Below are 12,799 nucleotides of genomic sequence, written 5' to 3'. Positions count from 1 at the left end.
ATCTGCATATTTTAAAAGTAATATACCAGTATTACCGAAGGACACTTTATATTTATATAGTTTTAGATACATTTAGTTTTGAGTTACGAGTTACGATAGCAGCTAAAATTCTTTTCGGATCTTTGTTAAATAAAATAATAATAATTTACAAAACTGAACATAATGATTTCTTAGTATAATCATATAATTGCATAAAGGAAGATTAATTTAAACAAACGCAATTCCTAGTTTTAGTCCTAGTGTAAAATTTAGGAGGTTATAAGCTAATTAATATAAAATCTCCATATAAGGTTTAATAAACATTTATTTTTTGAGACTAATGTAATTTTTTGAAAATCTTACTATGACCTAATACGTTGCCCTATGCTGTCTATGTGATAAGCCTCAAGGTCTAAAAGTTTGGCCCAAGATCAATTAACTCAAACTTCAGGTTCGGATCGTGTCCACAGGTCTCTCCAACTTTTAAATAAATCTAAACTTGAACTTTGGGTTAACAGTTTTTTAGTTTCGGCTTATAGTAGGAAGTAGAGTAGGGGGTATACTTGCCGCAGTTGGTTGCAAAATCATTGTAACATATCAACTAGGAATATGTTCCAATAATGAGAGTTTATCGTCATAATTATTTACTTACTAGATTAACACTGGTATACCTATTAATAATATTTTATGAAGTTTTTTTAAAAAAGCAGAGAAGAGTCCCAAGAGTCCTTATTTAGTTATAATTGTTATAACTTCTATTTATTCAAACAATTATCTTCATTTATTTTGAAAGATTTGGTGAAGTAAATATGAAAGTAAGTTAAATACAATCTTCTATAGGTAGTAAAACTAAAGTCCCTGTACAAGTTTAACAACATGACAATGTCCTTTAGCTTATGATGTGAAGCGCCGGAAATTCTCCAAAAAAGTTCTATAGATAATGGCAGGAGCTAGAACATCACAAAGTTAGCAGGGTCTCACTATGGTGACCAACGAATGCAAACTAGTTTACCTTGTAAACTTCACTTATAGTGGCTCAACTAGAACAAGTTCAAACACGTAGCTTAAATCGAGGTTTTCATCATATAGGTTCTGGGTTAAAGGTTACTTTTCTTATTTGTTATTATATAGTGAATGGGTGGTGCAACTTTACAACGTTAATGATTACTTATGTAATATTTTCCGAATGTAATATGCAAACCTTTATCAAACTGATACCATTAATTGAATTTTTATTTAGATACTTAAAGATTGGCAATATTTACTGCTATTACTTTGTATTAAATTATCATGCAAACTTAGTTAAGAACATGGACAGTAAATATTTGGACTAAAAAAAAAACTGTTTTTTATGAAATAAACCAATAAATTTTCTTAAAAAAATATATTAGGTAATTTTAGTATACAATAAAATTATATAATAGTAGTAAGGTAACTCCGGCGGCTATAGCCTGCAATTTTCGTAGTTTTTTTGGGCACATTTTATGGGCACTTGGTGGATCAAGTGAATTATATTTCAGACAAAACTTTTGAAGTACATTTTTCCTTTCAACAATTAAGAACTCTATGTTTATAAAGTGCAATATTTGAATATAAATTTTGATTTACCTACACAGGTCTTAGTTTCCTCTTGTACCCCTTCCATTACTTTGAGTCTCTTTTTTTATTCCGATCAAGAAAAATATATATATATACATGCAACAGCTCTAAGAAAGACTGCTGCCGCCAAGAAGAAAACTACGATAAGTTTCACAAACGGGTTTTTAAATGTAAGTGTAAAAGTTAGTCTACTTTTGTTATATTTTCAACAGTTTACCACAGTCACCCCGCTGTTTAGTCACTTGGTGGACTCAAATCTTATGCAAATGTGTCATCTATGGCAGTCAATCAGGAACACTATTGTTTGGTCAGCTGGTGTTGGTGTAGCTGTCAATTACAGCTATTGTGGCCGGACAGCCAAAGTTATCAGTATAAAATAGATTTTATTACTTTACATAGATCATATGAGGTAATGCGATAAATTTCAATAGAACCAAAATGACATGCTAAACTTTACCGTTGTTGGCACTCCAAATGTTTTTTTAACTGTTGAGTTTCTAATTATTGAGATTTATTTCTTAGTTTTTTTCATCTAACAGGAACTAACATGTTGTTTTAATATGGTTAGTGAGATAGCCACTGTGCATGGTTACAACTCACATTACACTCGTACACCCTTTATAAGCATTTGCCGAAATGAACAGTACAAAGATAAAAACTGCTTAGTTTAGGGTTTCATGTCAACTTTTCCATTAAAAAGTTTCCTTCAATCAGTTTCAATTTGGTAGCTGTACCTTCAAAGGGAAGCAGTTGTTAATAACGTTTGAGAGGCAATGTAAATTAAAGACAATTCAGAATTACACTGTCACTCCGAAACATAGCCCATGTTACAGTATTGTCACTGTTCGTTTAAATCATGAAGTAATGTATACGTATTGACATTAAAGATACATTTAACAATTTAACTATTGAAACATTGTTAATATCTTGTATTACAATACGTATTGTTTGCAAGAATAACGTAAATACTTTGAGGTAAAATGCAAGTGACCTGTTGTTTAATCATAGAAATTTAAAATAGGATCAGAGCGCATAGAAAATTACTGGAAAAAAGTATTAAACATAATTATTTTTTTAAGTTTTTAATTATTTGCAACTAAACGGAATCCAGCGTAAAAAAATAAAATATTTTAAAAAATAGCTGAAGGAAGAATGCTTATTCATTATTAAAAACAATTCTACTATTGTTTCTACTAGCAATTGCTAGAAAATTTACTAGCAGTTTCCTTCTATTGTTACATTTTGTATTTGAGAAAGCATTCAGCATATTGTAAAAGTGGCACCTTAAATAATTTTTTTTTAAACGAATCCGTTATTTGAGTAACATTTAAAAGAATAATATAAGTAAGGAAAGTGAAGCCATAGATGGAAAAAACTGTTTTTTAATCAAAAATATCGTTCCTCAGGCAAAATGTATGATTAAAAATTATTATTTAGGTTTTATAAACTTTCCCTATATGTCCTTTATTATTGATTTAAAATATTTATTAGTTTGTCGACAAAATTAGGGTAAGGTATTTTATAGAAGGTAAGGAAAATGAATCACTTAAGCTGTAATCAAGTTACGATAATTGCTTGTATATCAATAAAATGATTTAATTTATTTTTCAATATAGTTTTTTAAATTCTTGTAAAGAATATTTTACATACAGTATTAAGAATATTAATTGATTATATAATAAGAATTCATAGTTTTATGTTTATAAAATTAGTTCTGTACTGTTAATAATATTTTCAAACAGAATAAAATTGAAATAATAACAGGTCTACAATGTTAAAAACCGTTAATGTTTTTTCAATGCCGACAAAACTACGTACTTGAACTCACACTCTCCTTAGATACAACACGTACAACAGGATTCAGCAGTAATGTGCAATATAATATTACAGTAAATTCATTGCGTTGTAAAAACCCGGACAGTAAAACCACTTAAGTATGAACCGTGATTTTTTTATATATTTTTCCACTCATAATATTTATATATTTAGAACCATTGTCTACCTTGTAGGAACTCAAAATTGTTAATTTTCTGTTTAATTGTACTAGAGTGTTTTCACCTAACGGAAAGGATTTTGTTTATGTAATGAAATGTAAGAATTTATCCTATTCTTGAATCCCGTTATTACCACATTCTGAAATAAAATAAAAGTTTAACATTTAAATATAGAACTGTTTTTCAAGCAGTCCATTCTGATTCTCAAAGTTTCAATTACTATTAAACTATGGTTAAGATTAGAGTAAAAAATATTGTATGTGTATAATCTTTGCCCTGTTATAAAATAGTTTTATTACTTGTTATTTTTAATATGATTATCTTTGGAGAATGTAACAGTCTCAACCTAAAATATTGTAAATTTACACTTCCTTTACTAAATAAACTCAATTTTTCATTAGTGTATATGTTACTTAGAGAAAGAATATGATAGATTATTTTCCTCGTCATAATAAAAAATTTAATTTCCTGGAAATTTTCCGTTTGATGTCAAAACCCAAAAACACATTCTCTTAAGGACTTTGTGTTGTTGTAGTTAGGCTATCTACCTTTATATCTATGATATTTTTTAATTTTTTACTTCATTAAACAATTCATATCTTTGTTAAGCTTAATAAGTTACCTGATCTCCTCCATATAATTATATATTGCATTAGTCATAAAGCTATTGGTAAAAGTAACTAATAATTATTTTTAGTCGTGTAAGTGTATGAATAAAGCAATCACTTAAAGACTAACTGAAGGATTAAGAGAATAATTTGATAATTACCTGCTTAAATATATTTAACGCATATTTTCCCATTTAGTTTTATGTATTCTATTTGTCACGTTTAATTTATTTTATTCAAACCTAGTTGAATGAAAAGGTTTTTAAATTAAAATTTGTTTTAATACCATCCTTCCTTCCTTTACATTAAAAAGCCCAGAACTAGTGCCTAATAAAATCCAATGATGTTAAACACTAGAATTAAATAATAAAACATACGCTCGACATCGTAAATAGTTTTAAAATGTTTGCTTTATTTCCATTCCGTGGATTCACTTCTGGTTGATTTATAATCTTTACACTTCCTGTTAACCCTATATATATATATATATTATATTTGTGATTTATATTTCAGACACCACATTGAACGTTTATAAGTGACACATCAATAGCCTTAAACAAACAGATAATGGGCTGCTCTATAGGTCTAGTTTGACTGCACAAGATTAACACTGTTGGTTTTTCTTTAATACTGAAGTTTTTTAGCCTAAACATGAGGGAGCAGGCCTTCCACTGTCCAATTTGACTGCAATAGGCAGGAACAGAATCTATCGTCCCCGTTCTTCCAATATGAAAAGACAGATCCCGCTAGAGCTCTCGCCCGAATCCTTATAGAAATTTAACAGGAGGCGACCCCTATCCCTGACCTTAGCAATCTTGAGTATTCTGTTACTATGTATAGACCTAATACAATGAGCAGTTTCCTCCTCATTTTGTCCTGAATTTAAAATTTTCCTTTTGCAACGATTTCAGTGGTTTTTTTAAATATGGAGTATTTTTAATGTGTATTAAACTATATAAATAAATTGCATCCAGTAAGAAACATTTTCTACAAATCCAGTAACCTTTCTCATAGTTTCCGCGAAGTAGACAGGTAAGTTTCAAATTACAAGTATGATGTTAGACAGCCAAGTTGATAGTCATAGTTGCTCCTGTCTGTTCTCAGTTTCTGACAAACTCACACGTGTACATTCTCTGTCAGGTATTGTTTGAGTTCAGCTCCAAGTTACACGTATCTTATACGAGTTCCGCAAGTGCAAATTACATATTACAAATCAAACCTATAGTAACTTAACTTAAGTAATTGGTAACAAAGTGAGAATCTGATTTTACTCGTATGTAAACAATTGAGTATGATCTTAGCACTATCTTATCCATGAAAAATAGTTCCCTAAACTGGCATTAGTCATTATAAATAATCTTTAGCTAAATATTGACATATTACTTAAAATTAATGTAGGTACTATTTTCATTTATTTATCCAGCATGTTGACTGGCACACTTTCTTATGAATCAAAAATCTCATAAGAAGATAGTAAAATAACATGCTGCTGTCTACTAAAAACTATTTTAAAATAGTAGTAATTAAAATAACTTATAATTTCGAAACTTTTAAATTGTTTTACATGATTGATTTAGTGCTTTAATAATTAATATAATCATTTAAAAGACAGCGCATATTATGTTTTATACATAAAAACCCGTTTTAGCTAACATGCGTCTCAAACTCAAAATTTATTACATACTCGTGACAATCGTTATCCCATAGAAAAAACAAAAATGTGACCAATATATAGACTTAAATAGATTGGAAACGGTATGTATTTGTTAAATATGACAAATCGCTTATCATTGGACAACGCAGTGTTCAAGTTAAAATATAAAATACAAGAACTAACACACCTGAAAAATCCTGTTTTCCTTTTCCTCATAAAATATATTGATGTGCAACCTTTGAAATTTTTTACTTTTTTCCCAAAAAAACATAATTTAGTATTAGGTATCTGATTCCGAACTGCATTAGGATGTATTTTTTATTCGATTTTAATGAGGAATAAACATTGTTTATTCTGAGTCCCATTCCTTTGAGTGTACTCAGCATCACTAATTCTAACGGTACAAAAAAATGCGCAAAATGCCGGACGTCGCTAATTTTGGCGTTTTGTATTTCGAGATAATATTTTAAAATATTACAGAGTATTTCGGCCATATAACCAGATATCTGTATTCAGCAGATTCCAAACTATCGATACGTTTGAGATTTATGTTGTTTTCCTTACTCTTTGATCCGTGAAAAAAATTTTGTTTGGGCAACTAAGGGTACATACGAGTGTTCTTTGTCAGGGACGAAAATACGTTTACAGTATTACAAAAGATCTATTTATAAACAAAATTTGTAATTTTTTTTTTTCTAAAAATCCATGAAATAACTGCAAGCTATGCTCCAGTTTTATTTCCTACAATTTTATTATGAAGTTCGTAAAAATCAAATAATTAGATTTCTGCAATAATGATTTTTAAATGTTTGTAGGTCGAAGTAAAATTTTACTTTTGGTTAAATCACGTTCGATGTTTTTGGCATTAAAAATGTTATAATATATGGCATTGGTACAGATTTGTATTGCCTTTTACATGAAATAAAGAAAAATAACTTAAAAATATCATTTACATCTAAAATTTTGTTAAACCTTTAACTTTTTTTAAGTAAAACATTGCGTTGAAACTTTATGGCTTATAGTATATCATAGTTTATTTTACAACAGCTTTTATACCCAAAAGCTTGAAAATATGCAAAGAAAGACTTAAAAAAAACAAAAACAATTCCAGCGGCACTAAATTTTAGATTTTATATTTATTAAGACCTCGTAAATGCTGTTGCTTTCAAGGCTGCGTAGAATACAATTTATTAACGTTTTCCAACCACGCAGATGTTCCCTCCTCCTGACCACCGTGGGAAGGTAAACGCACAGCTAATGAAGTATTCGCTGAAGTGTTATTAAACTTGACACTCTATTAAGCTAAAAAGCCATAGTGAATTATGATTTTCTTTCAGCCACAGTTAAAAAAAGAATTTAAGAAGGTTCATTTAAAGTTTGAAGAGTGACCTGCGATAAGTTTAAGGCCAAAGTTAAGTAATACGGCCAAACTACTTCTGCCGCTTGTCACACACAAGCCGGCTACACAACTGATTACTTCCATTGTGACTAGAGTGAACACATATTTATATATTTTCATAACAATTTTGAAGAGTGACCTGCGACACGTCTGGGGCCAAAGTTGAGTAATTAATATTGGCCCAACTTTAGCTACTTCTGTGGCTCGTGACACTCAGCCACAACTTATTACTTACTTCCATTATTACTAGTTCACCTACAAATTCATATTTTTTTAAATTAAACCTTCTGTCAAATTGCGCATATGCGCATATGCTCAGAACCTCTCTATATAAGAGGCAAAGCTCTACGTCACTCACTCAATCACTCATATCAAATTTTCCAACCAATAGATATATCAGATACGTAAGTTTAGTACAATTACCATGGCTTTAATAGTTTAAAACCAAAGCATTATGTATATGGGGTTTAAATGTAGTTGAAACCCCTAGAAAACCTATACTTTTCAACTTCTCAATGTCCTATAAAAAAATCGAATTTGACATACACACGCTATGCTGTCAACAGAGAATACATTTAATGAATATAAATAATACACAGATGAAGTAATAAGGGTTACAACCCATAAAATGTAACCAATATAATTTTTTACTCCGCGTTGATCAAGAATTATACTATTTGAAACACAAATGCTTTGGCTCTTAACCGGCCAGTTAACATTTTTCACAAGCACAACCGCCCACATAAGTAGACATAGTATCACAACCAGGACAAACTTTTTTGTTTTTCCAATTACTTAAATATGTCACATTACGATATTTAAAATTTTATAGTGTGTCTGTCAATAGAATAAGAAGGGATTTTTCGAGGAGATTACCATCCAAAGGGGCTTTAATATTTTTTCAACCCTTGAAGAACCACATATTTCTTATTTCACTATCTGCTGTCTAACAAAGATGAAATTTCGCGAATAAATCTCCGAAAACATTGATAGAAAAATTAGTAAATTTTGATGATCAGCTAACCGAAAAGATTAAAAGGGTGTTGTAACCCTTTTAAAATCTATATTTTTATTTTTCAACTCCGTGTAGGCCAGTTACGATGAGATTTAAAATGCACGTTTCCTGTTCTCAAAGAACACAACAAAATTTTATTAAAAAAAATTATGGTTGCCTGTAAAGTCGGTTTTACGGGCGAAGATTTTACGTCACAACGTCTTTTTCTCGGTAGAATATTTATTGATATGAATATTATTAAATTGCACAATAGGAACAAGGAATTGAATGAAAATAAGAATTGCACAAATTTTTAACTATAGAAATATATTTTGTTTACTAAAACATTGTACATAATTTGAAATTAATTAAAATTTGTTATTGTAAATGGTAAAGTTGAATAAAACATTTACTAAAATTGGAATTTGAAATTCTTGCTAAACACAGTTAAATTCTAACTCCGCGCGTGGTGATTGGTCGGTTTAGTTCGTTTGTTTGGTCGCACTGTTATGACAGGTTAGAGGTTATAATTTGTTATTTTAAATGTTTGACTAGCAATACGCGCTGTTTCTTCTCAATCGACTGAATTACGATTGATTGCAGAGTGATTTAAACTAATAATTTACTTAACACTATCAACATTTGTCAATAGTATGACATAACCTATAAACTCAGTTTCTCAACTTTTGTGTCAATCTAACAATTAATCAATCAATCATTGTTTACGATAATGAAATATCAGTGTACAATTATTTACCTTTATTGTTGTAGTTGTTGTAAATGAACGAATCTAAGCACTCCACATTTTCACGAATAAACATAGTTATCTGCTTTATCCCGTGCGGCGGACCCACAGTTATCTGCTTTATCCCGTGCGGATCCCGTGCGGCGGACCCCACTGGACGGGCATCGTAACGTTACCGGGCGTTACACTTTTTCATGAGTGACTCCGAGCCGCAACCTAATTTAAGACGTTGTCACGTCAAAATTTTAACTACACCAGGGATTTTTATTTCCAATGTCCTACAGCAATGAAATTTTAAATGCACGTGGCTTGAAACAGATACATAAAAGCATTCTCCTTAAGGTAAACCCCTCATGGTTTTGCAACCAATAAAAGAAATATATTTTGTTTTTCCAAGTTTTTCCTATACAGACGAAGTTTGACACACATTTGTCTTAAAATCTGAATATGACTATAAAATCTTTATAAATTTGTTTACTAAAACTCATATGGTTTCATTAAATATGCAAATATGTTTATTAAATTGGTGATATAACATGTACTTTACTGTAAATATTGCTTTATACATGAATAATTCATATTATATTTCTAAAAGAGTAAAAAAGTGTTATTAATATGATAATAAGATAAACAGTTTGGCAGAAACGTTTATAAAATAAATCATTTAACTGTGCTCTTCAATTCATTGAACAAATCTTGGTCATTATTTACTGTATTGCATAATAATCTTTATTTTGATTTTTAATTAAAATTTATGTATACCTTTTTATATAGTGTGAAATTACAAATACTGCAGTTACAAACATCTTCTATAGTATTTAATTGTAAATGTAGAACCCGAGAGTCATGCGAATGTAGTCATGTTATTCGCATACCCATACTAGGCTCATAATAAACATTTAAAATAAAGTTTAAATTTGATTTAAAAATACATAAAAATTAATAAAACAAACTTAGTAGGTATCAGTAAACTATATTTATTTATTTATTTCCGAAACAATAAAATTCACATTATGCACCTGTTTTAGAGCAGGAGTGAGAACGTTTGGTTTAAGATTAATTGCTCAACTTCTAGCAAAGATTTTTAAGGCAACAAAGAATGTTAAATCCCGAAACAAAATTTCTTGGAGCAACCAGTTATATAACTCTAAAACCCCGACATCAAGAGAGAACATCTGTTGAAAGTTAGAGTTTGTAAGTTGGTACCACGTGGAAATGTGTTGTTTAAGCTCACTCGTGAAACTCATAACAAGAATTTTTATATCATTGTAACGTTATACAGCTAAACTTTCCCACTATTAAGTTACTAACTATTGTGCACCTGGTGAAAACACCTCTTCACCTAGATTTCACTATGTAAGGTGTCTAGGTGTATCAGGTGTCGAAAAGTTTTAACGAATACGTTTTGACCTACTTTGTAATCGCCTTTTTTGGATATCATCATAAGAACATCACTCGACATTTAAAGACTTTTCTTTTTATCCTGGAAACATAAGCCACATGTGTGTTTAAAATTTAATTTTCATAGGACAGCGTGAATGTGAATAACAATTAGTTCTTATAATGGCTGCTGCTACATTTGAACCGCTTTAGATGTTTTATCTGTATTCAAATGTTTAATATTTTCTATTTCAGTCATGACGCATACATGTGTTCAAGTTTTAAATATATTTTGAAGATGTAATGATAATTAATGATGAATGAGTGAGTGAAGAGTTTTGCCTTCCCTATATAGAGATGATTATATTTTAGCTTGCTCTACATTTCTGTCGATTTGGATCAAATACTTGACATTAAAATTTCTTAGCATATATCAATGTAGTGCTCTAACATTTAAATAATGTATTCTTACTATGTCATCTATTTATATACATACATAGCATTTGCAGAACGGTATTCTATTTTCATTGCCATTAATATCATAGTCCGTTCTCCAGTTCCCGCTAAAATACTAATGATTGGAAAATAATTAAAACCACGAAGCATGTTTCATTGAAGCATATAATATGATATGCTATAAAAATTCTGTTCATTTTAAGAGATTCTTAGTGTATTATTTATTGTTGTAAAATAAAAATCAGTGGCTTATTACAGTAAGTTTCGGGAGGATAAAATGGTTTAGGACTGAATAAGTCTCAAGTTACATAGGATTATCTTAAGCATTCATTTGTTTGCGTAGTTCAAGACACAAGATTAGATTGGGGGGGGGGGTGTGTTTAACCCTCTTGATAATAACTCATTTACAACGCCCCAGAAATCCAGCGTAAATCACGATCAAATCTTTCTTATGAAATATTTCTTTATTGACTTCAAGCAAACACAGGTTTTAAGCTTACACTATGTCAATTTGTTTGTGGCTCCTTGAATATAATTTTATGATATTTTGGTGAAAACCCCACAACTATTCATTAGTCCGAGTCCTTCCGTCTAACTATGGAATGTTAAACTAGACCTGCTTCCCCTCGACCCACATTGTAAAGACGAACGTGTGACAAACAGACCGAGGCACAGACAGAGCCGCGGGCTCGTCTCGTGATCAGACGTAACCCAATATCACGTCTTTGAAGCTTTGTCTCTCGTGTTTCTTCCGCCATTGTTGGTATTTGTTTCCCATCGCAAATAATCTACTTTCTGGAAATGCGTTCTGATTGACACAAGATTGTTCAGAAGATATAAAAATCTTTATTGGCATTACAGGATTGTATAACTCAATATCAGTTATTTTTTATAATACTGTCGCATTCGTAGTTATATTGAAAAGCCAATTATATGTTATAATCGTATTTAGTTAGTAAACTGAGACTATTGTTTTTAATAAAGTTCATTTACATAAAAGTCATTTATATGTAAAAGTATTAAAATGTTTTAAATTTATTGTTGTTTACTCACTATGACAATCATAATTGTATTAAAGTATATTTAAACACTTTATATTTAACATATTCTTTCATTTTCAATTATTTTTCATTTCTTTACTGTTAAAATTTCTATACATATTCGAATGTTATGAGTCTAAAGAACCTTATTCGAAGGTAATAATAAATGTTTATACCACATTTTAAAAAACAAGAATAAATTTAATAAACACGAATATTAGGTAAAAGAATAGAGAAAAAAGGAGTTGAATAGCGGAATTACGTCACTCACCGAAGTCGTATTTATTTGCCACACGCACAGCACGGCATGGCTGATATATCTCATCCAGTGTATAGCGTCACGCAACTGTAGAGGGACTGGATGAGAGATGTCAACCACACTATTAAGTTTTCGCGCGAAAGAGTTTTATTTTTGGACAGTTTCAGTACAAAGGGATTCATCACCATTACTACCAGAGGTCAAGAGCAACTGCATCAGATATTTAGCAGTCATTATGCAGCGAAAGAGGAAGCTACATGGATAGATCTTGACATTAAGGCAAAGTATTTTATTCATGGTAAGGGGGCTCAAGGGAGAAGTCTATGATGTTTTAAAGGAGTAAATTTCAGAGAACGAATGCAAGCATAATATAGAAAAATGGGATTTATGTGGTTGCTGTAAAAAGACAGAAGTCTCGCTGTGGTCTTCAGGAAGCCCCTCTAGAGGTTTAAAGGAGTAACAAACCCATTTCCGGAGATTATGAGTGGGTTTTGAAGCTATAGTCCTTCTCCGCCATTGTTGGGTCCAGTGATGATGTCGAAAAAAACATTACTATGACAGGTGAAGACTTTGGATGCACTAGGGAATATATCGGAATATATCATACCACATGAGAAAAAACGTTGTAAACAACTGGATACGAATATTACAAATTTTATTTAATATTAATTTTTTTTTTCCTTTCATTTTTT

This window comes from Homalodisca vitripennis, chromosome 1, assembly GCF_021130785.1.
Source record: "Homalodisca vitripennis isolate AUS2020 chromosome 1, UT_GWSS_2.1, whole genome shotgun sequence".
Lineage (NCBI taxonomy): Eukaryota > Metazoa > Arthropoda > Insecta > Hemiptera > Cicadellidae > Homalodisca > Homalodisca vitripennis.
This window is presented reverse-complemented; position numbering follows the sequence as displayed.